The sequence below is a fragment of the Nuphar pumila genome, chromosome 1 (assembly GCF_984573655.1).
Source record: "Nuphar pumila chromosome 1, dmNupPumi1.hap1.1, whole genome shotgun sequence".
Taxonomy (NCBI): domain Eukaryota; kingdom Viridiplantae; phylum Streptophyta; class Magnoliopsida; order Nymphaeales; family Nymphaeaceae; genus Nuphar; species Nuphar pumila.
In genome coordinates, this window is record NC_143249.1 from 148,371,167 (window position 1) to 148,392,490 (window position 21,324).

At 36.1% G+C, this 21,324-nt stretch overlaps 1 pseudogene; it reads right to left on the reverse strand.

Moving 5' to 3' along the window:
- Nucleotides 1-555: 555 nt before the first annotated feature.
- On the reverse strand, nt 556-19,551 carry LOC149849211 (ADP/ATP translocase, mitochondrial-like; annotated as a pseudogene).
- Nucleotides 19,552-21,324: the final 1,773 nt, after the last annotated feature.

Genomic DNA, 21,324 nt, shown 5'->3' on the forward strand with positions numbered 1-21,324 from the left:
AACTAATGCATTCCTTTGGTTAAGAAGCGAGAAGATATCCATCTTCTGAGATGCAGGTTGATCCTGATGTAGAACCATTACCTGATGCTAAAGACTTAATTCTTCAGTGGAGCATGGATGTATATGGCTTTATGGAAGGAATGAATGTTCTGAAATGGTTGATGCTGAATGTTTTGGGAATGGGGCGGAAAAGATTTCCATTTTGCCTTCCTCTTTATCTTCGATGAGGATGCTCTTATCAATGCAGTCCTGGATCAAGTTTTTCAGGACAAAGCAATATTCGGTATCGTGCCCTGTCACCCAGTGGAACTTGCAATACTGCTCCTTGAACTTTCCCATGATCATTGGCGGATCTGTAACTTTGGGAAGTTTCACCATTCCGTGGGATAGTAAATATTCCAGAACTTTTTCCAAAGGTTGGTCAAAGGGAGTAAATTTTTGATCCCTGCTCCAATTGATGTGCTTGGGCTTTTTATGAAGATCCCCTTTTTGTTGAGGACCGCTTGAGAGAGGCTTATCATTGTTCTTGAAGAACTTTCCTTTTCTACCTCTACTCTACTCAGGCTTCGTGCCACTGCCACTGCCATTCTTGCTGCCACTGCCCTGATTATCCCCAGGAGCGTCGGCTGAGTAAGTAAAGTGTGTCTTCTTCTTTGGATCCTGGACATTCTTGGCCAAAGTGACACCTTCATACATTCCATTCTCTACTCTCATTTCGAGTCATTTTGCTCGTTCCGTCAATTCAATGAATGACTTGGATGGGTATGGGAAAATGAGGCTTTTCAGGGGCTGAGAGAAGTTGTTGAGAATGACCTGGAGGGCGTGTTCCTCAGAAATGTGATTTCTCATCTTGTTACAAATACTCCTTCACTTATGGATGAAATCCTTGGCCTTTTCATTGGGCTCCTGTTTGAGGTTACACAGATGGTTGAGCGTAGGCAGAGCTTCCGTATTGAACAGGAAGCGCTCAACAAACATATTGACCACTTTATCAAAATTCCTTAATTCGATGGGATTGACATGCTCAACATACCATTTAGGAGCTATCCCCTCCAAACTGCGGGGGAAATAGAGGAAGAGAGCACGGTTATCTTTGCTGAACCTGACGCATTCGGCGAAAAACATGGCAAGGTGGGCCTTAGGATCTCCAGATCCATCAAACTTAATGAATTTTTGGGGGAGGTTCTTCAGATTGCTATCCCCTTTCAAGCCAAAATAGAAATCCTGCCTGGTGTATGACCTTTTCCTTTTGTCTCGGATTTGCAGATCCTTGACTATCTTTGTCAATGCTTGAATTGGATCTTTGGTAGGGGCCCTGTATTTGGGTTTGCTTACTGGCACAAGTTCTTCAACTGTTCTCTTAGGCTGTTGCAGATGCTTGGGGATATAGATCAACTGCTCTTCTTCTTCAGAGACTTCTTCTGCTGATTCTGAATCTTCAGAAGTATTGTCACGCTGTATTTTCTGTTTACTGATTTTGACAGGCTTTTTCATGGGCTTTTTCTTAATCTTGCTTTTAGCAGCTCCTTTCTTCGGACCAGCCTTAGCCTGCTCGACCATTATTTTGGACATCATCTTTTGGAAGACTCTGTACATGACCGGATCAACATCGCTCTCGTCCCCTGAGTCGTGTTTCTTGGATAGTCTGGGATTGTTCATCTCTTCTTGTTCGCTGTCACTGTGTTGCTGAACAGTCTGCTTGCCTGCTCTCATCTGAACCATTTTTTGAGATGCCAAAGTTTTCTGCAGAATACGGGAATGGTTAGAGTATGAAGAAGCTTTTTAAAAAACCATAAAAAAGAATGAAGGATTTTGGTAGACAATTTCAAGAGATCATCCCATTACCCGAGATTGTGTCATCATAAGATTTGTGACAATTGTGTTACCATTTTGATGATAACAAAGAAATGTGCCTTGTTACCTAGGCGAGGTCGTCAACCATGATAAAAGACATTTGAAGAAAAATAGGAGGAATGTCCCGTTTACCCGGGATGAGGTTGTCACCAGAATTTTGACCATTTGTGCTATAAAATAAAAAGAATAAAATTTGACCCAAAAAGTAAAGTTTATTGATAGTAATATTCAAAGACAAAGAGAGGGTGGGCAGACAGTTTGCCACCACTCTTGATATTCAGAAGATACATTCGGTCTAGGAAATACAGATAGAGAAATGAAGGAATCCCAAGTATATTTAGTGACATGGTATGCTCCAGACCACTGATCCGACTGCAGGTTGAATTCTGGCATGTTGCCCGTCGGGAAGCAGGTGTTGGCACGAACCTGCCGCTGCAAAAACTGCCTGAGATATCTTTTTGGCTGATAATCAACGCAGAAGAAGGGGACAAGCAATCTGTAGTGCTTGCTGCGAGCATAGGTGTAACGAGGAACTGTCTCTTTTCTGTCGAAGAAGTCCCAAACAATCTACTCTTGATGTAACTTCTCGATCAAAGCTCGACACTGAATGGCAGACTTCGGCTGCTTATTGCTGAATCTGAAAGAACTGGATTTTGATGGAACATGTCGTAGGAACCACGACTGTAGGGCGTAAGTACATCCTTCTACCAGAATAGTCTCTCCAAGAGCAAAACGAGCAAAGCCTCGGTAGAGAAAAGCCAAGGTTGCTATAGAAACTGAAAGTTGACGGGTCTGCTTACTTCCCCATCTTTGAAAGAGCTGGGCAACTCTGACATCTATGAAATTCTGACCATCTTATAAGAAAGCTAATCCCACTGTGCATAGGATCATGGCATGCTGAATTCTGTCTTTTGTTGCTCGAGAGAAACTGTCAACCTCTTCGTAAGCTCCGTACTTGTGATAGAGTCTGAATAGGTCGATGAACTGATTCCCATCGATCTCAGTTAGAGGCCATGATTTGCTCCCTATTGCTCAGGCCAAAGCTTCTCGAACATCCACCCCTTTGATGTTGATTAAGAACTGCTGCTCAACAGGATCATCTGGCTGGCCAGCTGATTCGGGCAATCCCATAATATCATTGAATTCGTCCATTAGTAGAGTCATCTCTCCCCATGGAAACCAAAATGTGCAGGTACGTGGGTTCCACCGTTCTGCCATAGCTTGAATCAAAGCTCCATTGATAGTTCGCTTGCCTGCTGCCGATGCCATCTCCAACCCACAGTCATCCAAGTGGTCTGGGAACATACGCGAGAAGGTGGCGAACCAAAAATAATACCACCGAGGGAAGAAAGGATGAGACTGGATGACCCGATGATCCGGGGATCCATCTTGTATCTGATAGAAGACATGATCTCTGGGAAAGACAACATTGAGAGAATCAGATGCCATCGAAATGATACTGGGGCAAAGAAGAATGAGGAAAATCAGATAGAATGCAGGACTTACAGATAGACTCTTAAAGAATCAAACCTAAAAATTTTTGAAAGATCGAGGAATTTTTAAAGGAAATTTTCCAGGGTTTTTGAAGAAATTTTGATCTAAAAAGAGAACAGAAATGTAGGTAGAGGAAGATATACACCTGGGGTTTTTGAAAAAGAGGAATTTTGAATAATACACCCATGGTTTTGAAAGGGTTTGATACATATATATGTGAAAATAAGAGAAACATCGCATCACAAAAGCTGCACAAAACAAGGATGGGCACACAACACTCCCTAAAGGCTGACTCTAAATGCAATATTTTGAAATGGCTAGTAGGACCTTAATCCTTAACTCTAGGGTTCAGATCATCTGATTCCAATCAAGATACGCTGATATACTCAAGCTGAAGCTCGAAGTACGTGACATAGAAATATTTCTTCGGTTCTAAGGCAATGGCTTCCCAACCTCCTTGAGCACCTACCGATATACCTCAGACTATGGCTCTTAGGTACGTGGTAGGAGGGCGTGAATCCAAATAAGTGGTCTAGTTGTGAAGCTCTCTCCCGAAATATGGTTTAGTGAGACAGCCCAACAACGTGAAGACCGAGACAATATAGGTAGGGGATGCTTTTGAAAACATGCTCAACATGCAATAAAATCAGATGTCTCTAATGCAAGTTCTAAAAGAGATATATAAAAATAAAGAGAAGCATACACTTGCATACATGGTTTGCATTCAATCCCTAGAATTGAGGAGAGTTGTATTTCAGACCTAAGTCTAATGTGAACATGGAATAATCTCCTCAATATGGTCCTACCAAACCATACTTAAACCCTATATGCAATGATGTCAGCTTAGGACAGAGTCTAGGTTCCTAAGGTTTGCATGAAAATGAAGCTGACATTTATAGAATAAAGACTTAGATAATATCAAAGCAAAAGAAAAAGGCATTAATTTTGACCGGACGAAGACGAGTCCCATCACGGTCACCAAATCTGTGATCATCGCAAAAAAATTTCCTCTTGTAATATTCTCTCTCTTCCTTCTCTTTTCCTTTTCAGCCCCTATTTCCTCCTTTTTGAAGGGAGAAAATAAAAGACAGAAAAGAAGAGAGAAGAAAAGAAAAGAAAAGAAGAGAAGAGAAACTCTTTTGCGGGGTCTCACTTGACCTTAATTTTGAAGATATTTAAGAAGATAACTCGCCTCCGTTTTGAAATATTTACGGGAAAACTGAGAGACGAGATTCGCTCATCGGTATGAGGTTTGACCGTTCTTGGTGCCTTTACCAGGGGTAATCGAACCAAGGGTCGAATTCATGCCTTTTGCTTTGCTAAGAAATTATCTAAGAATTTATTCTAAGTCTAAATGCACAAAGAGTCATACTTGTGCAGTGCAAGGATGTATACTCTTTTGAAAGATGTTTTTGAAAAATTCCCAAGTGTTCTGATATGAACTTGATAATAAAGTGAAGAAATGGTTTCTGAAAGGTAAAATCTAACTTAGAACTTGAGATAGATTAGAGAAATTCTAAGTTTTTGAAATAATCAGAGTTGGAAAAATAAATCTTTTGAATTTGAAAAGAATGATTGGAAGATGAGAGAAAAAGAAATGAAGCTTCAAAGTCAGAAATGGACTTTGAATTTGAATTTTAAACTTGGATTTAGGAGAGAAAATGGAACTTGAAATGGCATTGAATTCCTATTTCGAAATTTGAAATCAGGATGGGATTTAAGAAATCCAAATTGAGTTTTTTTTTTAAAAAATAGAATTTGAATTTAAAAGATCTAGATGGGATATGAAAATGGAATTGGTTTTTGGAATTTGGAAATCAAGATAGAATCTGAATCTACAGTCTGAATCCTAAAATAGAATTTTGAATCTAAAATCTGAGATCCAAGATGGAATTGGATCAGAAATTTGGGATGAAATTTGGATCTGAAATCTGTGATCCAAGATGAAATTGGATCTGAAGTCTGAGATCCAAGATAGAATTGGATTCTGGATCCTAAAATAGATTTTGGGCCTGAAGTCTGAGATCCAAAGTAGAATTGGATTCTGGATCCTAAAAGGGAATTGGACCTGAAGTCTGAGATCCAAGATGGAACTAGATTATGTATCCTAAGATGGAATTGGATTTGAAGTCTGAGATCCAAAGTGGAATTGGATTCTGGATCCTAAAATGGGTTTTTGGACATGAAGTCTGAGATCCAAAGTGGAATTGGATCTGAAGTCTGAGATCCAAGATGAAACTGGATTCTGGATCCTAAGACGGAATTGGATCTGAAGTCTGAGACTCAAAGTGGAATTGGATTCTAGATCCTAAAATGGGTTTTTGGACCTGAAGTCTGAGATTCAAAAGTAGAGATTGCATTTGGAAATCTGGATCCAAATGGGGATTGAGATCTAACTTTGGATTTGGATTCTAAAAGTCCGAATGGGACTTTTAAAGATGGATCTGGGTTTTGAAAACCCAGATTGAATTTAAAATTTAAGAAGAGTCAAGTTTTTGAGATTCAAAATCAATCTCAAACTTTGATTTTGAATTTGGAGATGAGAAAAATAAACTTGATTTTGAAACAGAAGATGACTTCAAAGTTAAATTGAACTTTGAAGTTTTGATGTTGATTTGGAAATTGAAATTCGAATACAAAATGATTTTTGAAATTTTAAAGTCAAATTGGACTTTGAAATTGAATTTTTGAATCTTGAAATGAGATAGAATTAAATTTGAATCTATAAATAAGATTTTGATCTGAAAAATGAAGAAAAAGAATTACTTGGAATTTTGAAAAGGAAATTTTTGAAAATATGATGCAATTCTATCCTAAATGATGAATGAATTTAAAGAATTTAAAATTGGATTTTGAAAAGCATATTTCATTCTTTAAATGAATGTAAATAAGATTTATGATATAATACACTCCTGACTATGGTCATTGAATATAATATATAATAGTCATATCTAAATTCAAAAGAAGAATAAAATACATTTTGGTGCTTTTATAGAGTTTAAAATGAAATTAATTCTCAATATATCCTGACTATGGCCATTGATATATGTATTGAATCAATTTTAGACTAAACTTTGATAAAAGAGGAAAAATATTTAAAGAAAATATGATGAATTTTGAAAAGGATCTAGTGTTATTTATAAAAGATAAAAATCCTAAGTTTTGTTTACATCCTGACTATGGCCATTGATGTAAATCATCAACTTAGGATTAATTACCTCTTACGAAATGGTACACGTGCCATTTGTGTTTCACCATTGTGAGATTTTGAAAAGTAAAGGCAAAAAGCATGAAAACAATCAATTTATGGCATTTACTATGCTCATTCATTCTATCTAAAAGCTGGAAATGTAAATTCTCATTAAAACCTAACTTATTACAACATATAAAATTGAATTTACAACTCCAAATAATGATATTCTCCATGTATTCCCTGCAAAACACTTGATTAGTAGAAGAAAATAGAAGAAAATCACATGTATCATATAGATATCAAAAGTGCTCATACATGATGGAAAGAGGGGAAATGATATATATATATATATATACTTATATACATATCTATGTATATATGCATATATATATATATATATATATATATATATATATATATATATATATATATATATATATATATATATATATATATATATATATATATATATATATATATATGTATATATATACATATATAGCATAAATAAGATGAGAATTAGGGTTGGAAAGGAGTGCAGGTACTGTTGTAGATAGTGGAGATAATGTGCAATAGACAACATGAGTGACTAAAAATGTCGTGCAACTGATGTTGGCAGAGGTGTGGAACCGGATGCTGCAGGGGAAATAGCAGGTAATGCCTAACAGGGAAGGTGTTGATACTAAACAGAAGAAAAACAGAGGTTGTGCCAATGAAATGTTGTTGCACGTATGTATGTGGTGCAAGTGCAGGGCTATGAATGTTGGGTGTTGCTGATGGTGCAGAGGTAAGACTGGGAGGTAGGTGCTTGTAAGATAGTGGAAGTGCAGAAAAAAAAATGGTGGAGATGTGTGATTCCGTAAAAAAAAACTAAGGTGCTGAAGATGCAGCCAGTTGCAGCAGCGTTCTTCATTACAGTAGGTGACCAAATGAAATCACAATAGTGTGCACACACTGTTGTGGAGATCAAAAGTGCAATTGCAGTAATGCCTAAAACATCATTGTAGGTGACAGTGTGGGTATATGTGCAGTCGTAAAAAGACTGTGTGCTAAAAACTATAGAGTATGCACACGGTGGGTGTGCACACCATGAGATATCCAATATGAATGGAAATAGTGTGCAGGGAGTTTGAGTCACTGTGGGGCTAAGTAAAACTGTGGCATTGAAAGCACAGGTGGTGATGCAGTGTTTGCTGGGATCTAGGGTATGCCAAACTTCTGTATGCTACTGCCAGTACAGAGTGTATAGGATAGTGGTGTAAGCATATGAAGACATTGTGTGTACAAAGTAAGATATGCAGTGGTGGCTAGAACTAATTTTGAAGTGATGGTGGTAAATGGTAGTGTTGTGAAAAATAATGTAAAGTGAGTAATGCTGGACAGGTGTTATTGTGAGAAGAGTAACAGGTTTGATAATGCAATGGAGAGGGTTAATGGTGTGTAATATACTGTGTGATAAGTGGCAGGGGACAAAATATGTGGGATGAGATGGGGAAGAGACTGTGAAGGATTGTAAGATGGTGTATGGGTGCTGCCTTCATATCAGCCCGCAATATTTTTCTACATTTCTTTTACAAGGCAGTAAGAGAAATTTGTTTAAATGGCCATGATGCCACATTGCTTCCGGTGTTGAGCCACTGAACAACATCAATAATTTCTGAACTTTGGAGGGATATTCTATTCACCATCCGCCTTCTTTCTGCTAAATGAGGACTCTAACTGGAATGCCTCGAGCTGACACCCTTGGAGATATCATTATTCAAGAATAATCTTCAGAGCCTGTTATTGTTCTACATTAAGTCAGCGTGAAGAAGCCAAATCTGATGTGAGCACCACAGGACATATTATTACAGATGTTAGAATTTTGCAGGAAGAATACTGCAACCAATTTACCTCTTTCACAACAATTCTCCAGGTTTTTACCCTACAGATCTTGAAGAGCTTCTGCCCAGCCAGTGAAGATATTTTCAGGGAAACACGTCAGGTTAATGATATGTTTGTTGAAGATATAAAGAAAGCAGGGGATGAACACATCCATTCATCTTTAGGAGCTTAACATGATGGCCCCTTCTGGAAATTCAATCAATCCCTCATAATCCAGATTCACGTTGATTTCTATTTAACTGGATTATCTAGAAGCACAATAATCAGATTCATGGTAAATTCAAAACATCACTCCCCATTTTCAAGAACAAAACAACAAATTCCAAAGATTTATACTCAAACCACAGACTAAATCTTGAGAGTGATAGAAGTTTCATCGTATCAGGATGAAATAAGCAAAATAGAGAAAACGACACTGATCATGGGCAAAGTCATACACCAAAGAGAAATAAGGGATCTAGTGTTGTTTGGGAAAACAAAACTAGGAAATATAAATAGACAGTGAATGCAGGAAGAAGAAAAAAAAAGTAAAAAAAAATGAATCGATGATGGGATATAACAAATGGGATAACAAAGAGAGGAACCAATAACAGGAAATGATTGAAAGCAAAGCCATGCGCTAAATAGGTGTTGGGGCCTGCTGAAGCAGAAATGACATAGGTGTTATAACCAGTGGATCAGAGTGATTCTAATTGGAGGATCAACTATGCAATGAAATCTCATATGTGAGGTGAAATGGTATGAGAGCAATAAAATGATATGCCTATCCGATGATCCAAATGAAGGGATTCGGCTCATATGCAGGTGAGTGACGCCAATAATCAGACATTAAGGCCAAGTTAAAGAGGCACAGATGAAGTGGAAAATAGTGGTAACATTCTACAACAGGAAATACATAGAGAAAGGGGTCCTGGTGGTGATTCCCAACAGCCCACAGGATTACTGGGTTGCTGTAATAAGATGAATGTACATGGATGTGCAAAGTAATGAAGGGCAATGTGAGACATGACAATGATCAAGCGTGAAATCAAGTACATATTGAAAGCCCAAAATGAAAACAAGAAATCAGACTCAGATATGATGAGCAATCGTATGCCATAAAAACAATGAACATAGTAAAATGAACAATATGTAGTTGAAGATCAATCACATATAAATCCAATGAATACCAGAAACCGCAACATATCAGGCCCTCTCAATAATAAAAAGCAGTTGTAAAGATAAAGATCAAACTTAGAAAGCAAAGATTAAGCATAGTTATGCCATGTTTATGCTATGTTGATCCCGGACGCAGATCTCACAGTGTATGAACATGAAAATCAAAGGTAAATGAAGAAGCAGGGCATGAACATAAGGGACTATCCTATAAAGTGAATGCACTAATTCATGTTTTTAGAGAGAGATTAAAATAAAGACTCGAAAATAATCTAAGGATCTCCCTGGATCGTTACCGTGCATCAGACATTTCATAGGCAATGGGTATTCAATGCCCGTATATGCCTCATCATGATGTCAACAGCAGAATACAATCAGATGGAACTCAGGGAAAATAGATTGTGAGAAGGAAAAGCTGAAAAGAAAAGAAGAAGAGAAAGAAAAAAAAAGAACATGCACCATAATTCAGAATGGATAAAATACCCTCCGATGCTATTAAAATTAGAAATCGAAATATAAAAGACCATTAAAATAGCAAAAGTAGCAGAAAATCAGGTGTGGGAACCAGGGATTCCGTTAATTTTTCACTACTGTGAATCAATTTGCTATAAACAAATTGATCTCACAGGAGGTGCTTAAATGGGGATGGGTGAATCGAAGAAAATTCGAAGTTAATCAAAAAAATTATTGAGAGAGAAAAAAAAAAGAATACTCACCGTGAACTAATGGAGGATCTGGCTTTTTACAGAAGATTGAAACTGATCTTCTGATATTCTCGGCACCCTATGATTGTGTTTAGGCTTTAGAGGATTGAAGCCAATTGAGCTTGATGAACTCCTTAGCTGGCGTAGCTCGGTGGGAAGCAAGAAGGCCTTCTCCCGCAGTTTGGAGGAGAATGAAGGAAGTAAAGAAAAATCGATGGATCTTGGTGAAGGATGTCAAGTTATTGGAAGATGGATGGAAAAGGAAACTTGATCATGGTTTAGCAGAGAAATTCGATTGAATGGGGTGGAAAGTCGATGTCGGTCAGAGATGAGAAAAAAAACCTTCCACCCCCTTCTTAAAGAGAGGAGGGAAGCATCCTGAAGAGGAATTGGTTAAGGATCTATGGAGGAGAACGAAGGTGGCTGTTGAAGATGGACGATGGTGAACGAGAGAGGGGATGCGCGGGAAGGAGTCCGTTATTCTTTTATGGTATTTCCCAAAACAGGATCCTCCTTAAAGAAGCATTTTGTAAAATGTTTTTCAAGTGAGGTTTTTAGTAAAAATAGCTTTTAAAAAGCTTGAAATCGTTTGTTTTTCTCATATTTTTTCCAATTTTTTTGGTTTTTGGAATAAAATCTAAGATTTTACGAGAAAACAAAGATTAAACACTATTTTTTTTTTGTATTTTTGCAAAGTATTTACAAGAGAGTTTTTCTGAGAACTCAAGGCTATTTTGGGAAAATTTCTCCAGAAGATGGGTTTATATCCAGATTTTTAAGAAATATTTGAGGTTTACAACCTCAAGCTGAGAAGTACAGAGTTGTGGATCCAAAAGGATGCCGGATGAACTGCCCGAGCCATTCAAAACCATTTTTTTTGTATTTTTGTAATTTTAATTTGGAAATCGGACAACGAGGCTCAGATTTGGATTTAAAACACTGGGTTTGGATCCAGAATTGAATTTGAATATATTAATATGGAAATTAAATCCAGAAAGTCTGAAGAATGACTGAAATTTAGCTTTGGTTTTCTCAGAAAATAGAGTCAGTGGCAAAAAGGTCATTTTTACAAACCTTTGAAAAAATTGGGGTGTTCACAGTACCCTTCCCCCCCCCCCCCCCCCCCAAAAAAAAAGAGAGAAAAGTCAGGACATCTCCAAAATGAAGGATGATGTAATCCCCAAAAACCCAAGAGAGCTCCAATTCTGCCAAAAAAAAAAGAAATTGCAGAAAGATCATCATAAGAAAAGAATCCCAGGATATCAGACTGCCAAATCTGCCAAGAATCCTCTTTAAATTTTGTGAAATTCTTTTATCAATATCCTTTCACCAATTGCTTTTACAATGAGAATTCTTTCTTTTCTGTTCATATCATGGAAATTGATAGCTTCCTTGAAAGAAAGTCAATTGCAAGCAATTTGAATTTGAATCTTGATTCTACGGAGTTAAGCCCAATCGAAGGTAAAACTTCAGGTAGAAAAGAGGGAATATTTTCAAAACAATTTGCATCACTTTCAATCATTTTGAATCAACAACAATTTTCAACATTTTGACAATATTTTCTAGTTGTCCTAGCATGAAGTGAGAGCTTGAGGTTCATCTTTGGCGCATTCTGACACCATTTGTTATCCCTTTTAGGACTTGATAACGAGAGTTTTCAAGATTCCGTCCCTTCTGTTGGTATAATCTGAACGCCTGAGCTCTCAGATTCACACACTTCCCTATGTCCCACCATAGACAGTCCAATTTCGGCTTGAGGTTAAGCCACCAATCATTTACTCGCAAAAGGTCATCAATTTTAAAAATTATTTAGTCTCAGCAATGAGGCACCCAAAATCAAACCCCTTTTCAAGCTTTAGAGACCCCAATTTCATCCTTTTGCAAAACCCCTATCGGATTCATTGTGCGGAAGTTCGAAGGTTCCATCATGGGTTCTTCTTTCGAGAATCCCATCATTTTTATTCCCGGTCAGGTTAAGGGTTAAACCTGAGTCTCATTTTGATGAGGTATTTTATTTTCCGGTCAGGTTAAGGGTCAAACCTGAGCCTCATTTTGATGAGGTATTTCATTTCCCGATCAGGTTAAGGGTCAAGCCTGAGCTTCATTTCTGCACGAGGTATTTTTTGTCCCATCCAGGTTAAGGGAAAAACCTGAAACTCATTTTTTTGAAGTAAATCTCTTCTTCTTTATTATCCATTTCATACCTATCATTTTCATCATGGCTAATTTCTTCGTATCCAGTTAGATCCTTCTAACTAGGGCATTTTTATAGCCCAAATTTGGTGTGTTTTCTTTGCCACTAAGCTCGGCCCTAAACTGGCTTAGTAGCAAAGAGGGGTATCTGTAAACACCCCAAATTTTCCTCATCCATTTTTAGATACATTCCCCGTGTGTAGTGCCAACCCTGATAGGTCAGTGTAGGAGTTCAACCCCAAGTTTGTGTCAGAAAGTTACCATTTTACCCACTCTTATTAAGAAAATTACCATTTTACCCCTAGGTCATCCCGAAACCCAGTCAGTTGGAGTCAACCAAGTTCATTTGTAAACTCAGAACAGTTAGAATGTCAGTCATTTCTAGCTCACCTGAGCTCACACTGAGAAGATCATTTCCATTTCTAACCATTCTTGCCAAAATGGGATCATTTCTTCAGAAATGAGCCCATTTCTCACTTAAATCCAAGCCAATTGTCTCTGAGTCAGTCATTCACAGTCAATTCTATTTCTCTGAGTCTAGCTTGAGCTCACCAGGAGTTCAAGTGCTCCAATTTTAGTTCAAAACCACTTCCAAGTGTCTAGGAGCCCATTTAGCCTGTTTCAACTTCTTCAGCTGAAATTGAGCTGAGTCCAGTCAGTTGAGCTAGTGTTCGAGCTTCAGTTTTAGTTAATCTCAGTGTTACTAATCTTTTTTTCAGCTCAAACCCAGCTCTGGTCTACAAATCACTTCACTCTAGTGACCATTTCTCTAAAAATGATAGCTTGTCTTGACAATTTATTCGGGGAGTCCAGTTGAGTCAGTATCTTGTTAGTTCATTTGAATTCTGAAACCCTAAAACCCAGCTCAATCTAGTTTATCTTAGTTCAAATCAGTTCAAACCCCGATTTTTAGTGTCACTCTGGTCCAGTAGAGCCCGAAAACCATTTCTTGAACCATTTTGCAAATTTTATCAAATTTAACCTGGTACAAGTGTCAATTAAAGTCCAACATCCAAAATTCTTTATTCAGAGTTTGTATTTTGCATAGCATTTCATATCATTTCATACCATTTCTCAGCATTTCATAACATTTCATTTCATTTTCGAAGTCCAGAACTCCAGTTTTATAAATTTCAATCCAGATTGAGTTTTAAAAGTTTTCAGAAATCAATTTTAAACCCCGGGTTTCCAAAATTGACATTTTTACCCCCAACATTCTAAATTTGAAAATATTTTCTCGAGAAAAATAATTTGGACTCCTTTCAAACTCAAATTTTCAAATTCTATACTGGATTTGATTCACAACGGGGTATGAAACTTCAAATTCTGAGCTCATTTCAAAAACTACCAAAATTAGTTCGTTTCGTTCAGAAACTTTCTAAAAAGACTATTCTACCCCTATGATTCTCAAAATGAATTTCAAATTTGGAAAGTGAGTTCATTTTTAAAACAAAAATGGCTCCTTCATTCACATCTACCCTTTCATTTTAAAACAAAAAAAAAATCTTTTTCCTTGTAATCATTTTTTTTTTTACTTTATCTTTTTATTTCATTTTTTTTACCCTGTGGGACCCACAAGGAGGTCGACCCCCCCTTTTTTTTTCCTCCTTGCTTCCTTTTCTTTCTTCCCTTTCTTTCCTTCTCCTTCTTTCTTTTCTTTCCTTTCTTCTTTCTTCTTTTCCTTCTTTCTTCCTTTTCTTCCTTTTCTTTCTTTCCTTTCTTTCTTTTCTTTTCTTCTTTTCATTCTTCCTTCCTTCCCTCTCCCCCTTGGTCGACCAAGCATCCCTCCTCTTCTCTTCTTTTCTTTCTTCCTTCTCTCTTTCTCTTCTTTCTTTCCTTTTCTATCTTCCTCCCTTTCTTTCCTTCTTTCTTCCCCTTTCTTTCCCTCTTTTTTTTCCCTTCCGTATTGTCCAGCCACCATAAAAACTCCTTTCTTACTATTCTCCATGGCTCCATCATCTCCACTACCTCCTCTCCCCACCAAGACAGAAGCAATATCTTTGTGGCTACAACCACCTCCATCATAGCAGGTCCAGCCCCTACAACACTCTAGCAAGTGGCTTCCCTCCAATCGGCATCTCTTCCAAAAACTCCACCAACCGACACCACCCCTTCTAGAGACTCTTCCAATCACAGCCTCCAAGCAACACTTTGCCTTCAGTCAATATCATCTTCAGCTTTCCATCGGTGCAGCACAGCCCCAGACTTCAACCGTCATAGTGGTTGGTCCTGATCCTCTTGGAACCAGTCATTGCACCAACCTCCATTGAGAAATAACCCTCTAGATAGCTAATCCAAGGTATTTCATCTTCCCTTTATACTTTTTCTCTTTAAAAATTTATGGGTATTCTCTTTAAAGAGGTCAGTTTAAGACAAAAGCCCTGATTAAATCCTGGATTTATTGTGTTGATCATTCGTTTGATGGGGTTTACCTTTTGATGCTACGTAGGTGGGAGAGACCCATTTGATCTATGAATCAGATCTTCCATCTTCATAACTAATTTTTTTTTTTATAAATAGGATTCATATCCCCTTGTTGTTGATGTGTTTGTTTTCTTTTCATTGTTAAGCATGCATTTTAGACATTTTATTAGGTTAGTTTTGTCATTTTATAAATAGTTTGTTTAATGTCATTAAGAGTTACATTGAGATTTGTAGGTGTTAATTTTAGCATAAATTACAGTTGTTATTTCATGTGAGATTTTGTTTCAATAAATCTTAATTTTTTTATATTAAGTAGATTTACATGTTATTTGATCCTCTACCAAAAACCTAGGTTCATTTGGGTTTTGGAACCCTCTCTAATAAATTGGATCCCAAACTGGGATTTCACCCTTCTGGAAATTCCAGGTTCTATTTTAGCAGACAAGAACATTCGAGATCTCCTAGATGGACGATCCAAATCTTCCTCAAAAAAATACAGTGATCCCTGTTGGAATCTATTATTTGTCAGTATTTTTTTATATTTTTTTAATAAGGTTTAGTGGCTGCTAAAAATCAAGTTTTTCTAAAATCTGTATAAATCTCATTTTTTTCTTGTCAGGGTCTAGACCGACGCTAACATGTTGTGATGCTTCAACCTGTAGGTTGGATGTCAAAACTTCCAACAGAGAAGTTATTCCTCACCATTCCCTATATAATTACCCAAAATTTGAGAATTTTTATAGCAACCTAGGTATTTGTCCCAGAATTAAACTCCCTACCTTTCAAATTCCAATGTCTGAGAATTACAGAGATCTGGATCTCTAATAATACTCTGCTCTCTTCCAAACCATAGCTTGAATACTAAAACTGTAAAAAGATAAAAATTTCCTCTATTTGTTAGGGACATTATCCCAAAATTTTAGTCATTTTCTTCACTGTTTGCTATTTTTCCCATAATTTTTTCCGAAACCTCTTAGCCTGCCTTAAGTCCTAGAGTCACTGGATTCCGATCCGACTTGTCGGAGCTGTCAAGCTCCGATCATAGGTCAAAACCAGAATCTGTAAAAGGAAAAATATTTTTCTAACTGTCATCCCATAAAATTTGGAAAATTTTTATGGTAGTTTAGTACCCGAAATTCAGTTTAGATTTAGCATTTTAGGCAAAATCTTGATTTTTAAGATTTCTAGTTAATTTTATAAATTAAAAATATAAATATATATATTCCAGCTTCATTATGTTTTTAGGGTTAGTATAGGTGTCCATGCCAAATTTGAGCCAATTTCAAGCTCATTTGCCTTTTGTGTTAGTTTATTTTTAAAATCAAAGGCGAAACTCAAGTGAAAATCAAGTTAAATTCGATATTTTATGATATTTTTGCTATTTTAGGGTTTTTATCCTGTGACTAAGTATATCATATCATATTAGGGTTAATTTCAATATCATTTGCATTTCACAATCTAATTGTTACTAAATTTATTTCAGAAAACCCTGATTTCAAGGCTATAGTCTTTCTATCAGGGACATTTTGATCATTTTGACCTCAATTTCGAAATTCTAATCTTTAATTTTCCAAATTTTCATGCATATCATCATATTGCATCATCTCATGTTTAATTTTATTTCATTTGATATTCAAATTTTATAAAAATTCTTTCAGAAAACCCTTATTTTAAGGTCATCAGGGGTATTTTGGTCTTTTTTACTCCATTTTTGAATTTTTAAGTTTATTTTTGAATTTTTTTTACTTATTTATCATGTTTATATCAAAGGGGATATGAATTTGGGTTTATATCTGAATAATATCCGATAATTTCCAATATTTTTGGATAAATTTAGATAAACCTACATTTTTGTGCTAACATGTTTTCTAGTTTTGCAGGAACATTCAAGAAGAAGATTTAGTCATTTTATTTCTTTTATTTTGTTCAATTCAATGTAAAAAGCAATGTAATAATTTGGAATAAGAGTTGCTTTTCAACTTAGAATAGGACTGCATTGTATATAGTTTAATTTCTGAAAATTTTAATATCTAATGTATCATTCATGCACATTTTCCAAAATCACTATAGTTGACACGAATGGCATGTACACAAGCTCTTAGGAAGTTCATGAACTCGGTGGGATTCATATTTATGGCCATAGTTTGAATACGAAGAAAACCAAGATTTGTGATCTTCGTTTTAGCCACATTCAACCTACACTCTTAGGCTAACTTAAAAAATGCACTGCATTTCTCAAAATTTCAAAAGGATTTTCCAATTTCTCAAAGAATTCTCTTTCAAATTCATATTCATTCATTCAATTTGCATCATTTTCAAACTCATTTTTTAATTCCATTTCAGAGAAATTGATTTTCTCAAAACTTTCTAAGTCTTTCTCAGGATTTGATTTTCTCAAAAACTCTGAGTTTTCAATTGAGATTTCAAGTATTTTCCAAGTTGAAATCATGATTTCCCAAGATTTCCACATTCTCAATTTCATTTCCAAATCCCAAAATCGATTTTCTCAAAGATCTGATTTTTCTAAGAATCCATTTTCCATTTCAAAAATCATTTTCCAATGAACTTCCTGATTTTCTCAGAATTCTCAAATCCATTTCCTCAGAAAAGCAATCCAAATCTCAAAATCGATTTTCCCAAAGTTCAAGTTTTCCTGAGAATTCATTTTCCAATGCAAATTTCTGATTTCCAATGAACTTCAATGATTTTCCCAGGAATTCCATTTTCAAGCACTTTTTCAGTCATTTTTCAAGTATATCTCAATTTTCCAAAGCAAACATCATATTTCTCAAACTTGCATCTTTTCAAAATTCCATAGCACATGCCTGATTCTTTGTGCATTCTAGAAAAATAGAGCATGATTTAGATAATTAAACTTAGTCAATGCACACATTTGATCCTTGGTTCGATTACCCCTGGTAAAGGCGCCAGGAACGATTGAACCTCGTATGGATAGGCAGATCCCATTCCACAGAATTTTCCCACAAAATTTTCAAAACGGAGGCGAGTAATTTTCAAAAACCATTTTCAAAACTTTGGTCGAGTTTGACTCGCAGAATCGTTTCTCTCTCTCGCAGAGGGAGGGGAAAAATTTTGCGATGATAACAATATATATATATGCAAAACTGAAAATGCATATGTATATGAAAAACTGAAAATGCATACAGAAAATACAATGTAAGCATATGCATTATGTTGAAATGAAGTACAGAAAATGCAATGCAAGTGTGTGCATTATGATGACATGAAGTACAGAAAATATAATGCGGGTGTATGCATTATGATGACATGAGGTACAAAAAATATAATGCAAATGTATGCATTATGATGAGATGAGGTATAGAAAATATAATGCAAGTGTATGCATTATGTTGATATGCAATGCAGAAAATGAAGTGCATGCTAATATGCAAGCATATGCTAATATGAAATGAATTGAAACATTACTGGTTACAAACTAAAATGCAGGTGCTATGTAATATGTAGAATATACAGAGGGCATGAAGATGCAACTAACGAGATGCAGCGTGGATGCAATGCAATGCACAGATGATGCTTGATGGGCTGAATGACAAAGAGCAGAGAAATGCTAATAAAAATGTTCATGATGCAAAGGATGCATAACACATAAAAAAAATCAGAAGTGGAATTCAATGCTGAATAAAATGTACTAAATGATCAAGATGCTGAATCACTCAGAATGATCAATATTGATACACAAAATGAAAGAACCAAAGATGAAGCTAACGCAATGAAACCAACAATATTTTTACTATAAACCCGAAGATTTCACAGTATCCACAGTATCTTCTCAGTAAAACAAATGTAAATACTAGATTTCACAGTAATTGAAATGCAAATGATTTTAATGGCAAATCTAAACAAAGGAAATTACGATAAAGCATCTTCTTGCAATAACCTGAGCAAAAGAATTCACAATAGAATATCTTTTCACAGCATATCTGAGAAAAGGAATTCACAGCCAGGGAATTCCATCTGCTGTAAATAAGATATTCTGGCAACTCAAACAAGGTTTCCGACAGGCTAGATGAGGCATTCACAGCAGCTCCACCAGATGCCAGGTTTCCGACAAACCATTTCCAGTATTCTTCACTGTCTTTTTGGAAATTGAATAGGTGCTTGAAATAATCCTTGAAAGCAAAGTTTAGTGCCTGAGTGGGGAAGTAATGGATCACATTAGCTGTGTTTCCTCTCCATAATACCACAACTCCTTCATCCTTCATTGTACGGCTAAAGCAATATGCAATTCCCTTATAGGGCTCCGAAAGATGACCAACTTTAATCATCTCATCCTGGTTCTGGATCAAGAGCACATTCAATAGGAGCAGTCAATGTTTTTGACACAACAACAAAAACTCCTTCCATGAGAAAATCAATAATGAAGGCAGTAGGGCCTTTTTCTGAAGGTGCCTGAATAAACACAGGTGATACACGTACTACAGGAAAGGTGTTGGCAGGGCACTGCACATTGCCATTACCATAAATACCAGCCATATGGCTTATGTTTTACCTAGGGATTTCATGTGTGTTGGCATTTCTGTTCTGCAATTTGGGAGAGAGTCTTGAATATAGGTAAGATTGCCCAGACAATTTCTAAGCAACAAACCGATGACACCGTTGTTCAGCCATTTTGCTTCTTAGAAGACCTCCAGAAGGCCTGTCCGCATAGGCGTATGCTTTCTCCTATCTGTTTCTTCTCCCAAAGAAGAAGGAGAGGGCTCTAATAATGAGAGAGAGAAAGAGAAGCAAATTCAAATGCAGATCAAATGATTTGATTTCAGATTAAAATACTTTGCAGTAAAACCAAATATGAATCCGGTTTCAGATTAGCAGAGCAAAACATCTCACGGTAAATCAGAAATCCGATTTTTGAATTAGCAAATCAATGCATTTCACGGCAAATCAGAAATCTGATTTTGAATAAGCAACGCAGGTGTTTTAGTAAATCAGAAAGCAAATCAATGTGTTTCAACAAATCAGAAAGCAAATCAATGTGTTTCAGCAAATCAGAAATCTGTGAAATGTTGACGCTATGGAGGATCGATGAATACCAATGCTGCAATCAGATGCTGATATGCTGTAGAAGATCTGAGAGATTGGATGATTAATGAAATGAGGATGATGTATAGATGAACGTATCAGTTTGGATTGAGAGGAGAGGTGACCTTGATGTCTTCTTTTAAATCGTTGTAATTTTGAAAAGATTTTTATATGTAAAACATGTGAAAACCAGACATCAAATAATAAAAACCGGTTCTCACTAGTAGATGAGACCGGGTCGAACTCAGGGAACGGGAATATTTCGTATTCAAACACGCAAATCTAAACTAATCTTTATTGCCGTATTATTAAAATGTAAAATGTTCAAGAAAGGTAAAAACAACTGACTATTACAACAAATGAATACCCTTCGCAGAGGGTGTAAAAAGCGATATTTACAAACCCAATTAAATGCCTAAATTCTAAAATAAAAGAAAAACATCTTCTATTCTTGCACTTCCGTGTCACGTATGCACTTCAGCTCCACTCCTATGCGATCCTGCACAAGTCAAAAGAAACACCAGCAGTACAAAATAAAAGAATAAAACTATACTAAAAGAATTATAAAATCTACATGACACTTCAAATAAAAAAAATTGATTACTAACTACTAATTGACATGAAATTAAATATTAATTATCACAAAGATTCTAATTAAGTCTAACTACTAACTAATTGATGAACTAACAACTAACTATTGGTAGGTTAAACTAAACTCTACAAGTTAATGAACTAATACTTAAAAAAAACTCAGCAAAACTCAAATTTGCTTCAGCTAACATGCAATGATACTTATTGAAAATCAACAGTGCTAATCATAGAAAATACATTGTAAACTTAATATTTCATGCAATTGCTATGTACTGGATTTACACAACATCGACCTTTACAGATATAGAAATTGTAAAACGAACTTTTCACTCCAATTTCAACACCCTTCAATCAATACAAGGTTGCCACTCATTATCAATTTCAGCTGCCGGAAAACTTTTGCCAGAAAGCAATTATCATCAGCAAAGTTCAAAAAATGTCTGCTGTCAATAACGATTAATCTAAAAAAATCACAATTCCTCTGTAACTCATGGCTGAAATTCTCAATTTTTCAACTTACACAGGGAATCACCGAAGATACAGTGCTCAGGCACAATATCAAGTCGCCGGATAGATCAGGTGATCTATTGCCAGTAAAACATAGATGCCGAAAAACATTAAAAACACAATTAGTAAACATTAGAAGTAAAACTCATTAATTTGTATCTCAATCGATTGAAATGCAAGAGATCATCATAAATCCCAGTATTTCTGGCAGTTTCCAACTTACACAGGAGATTTCGGCAAGCTAGCTACGACAGATTCAAAAAA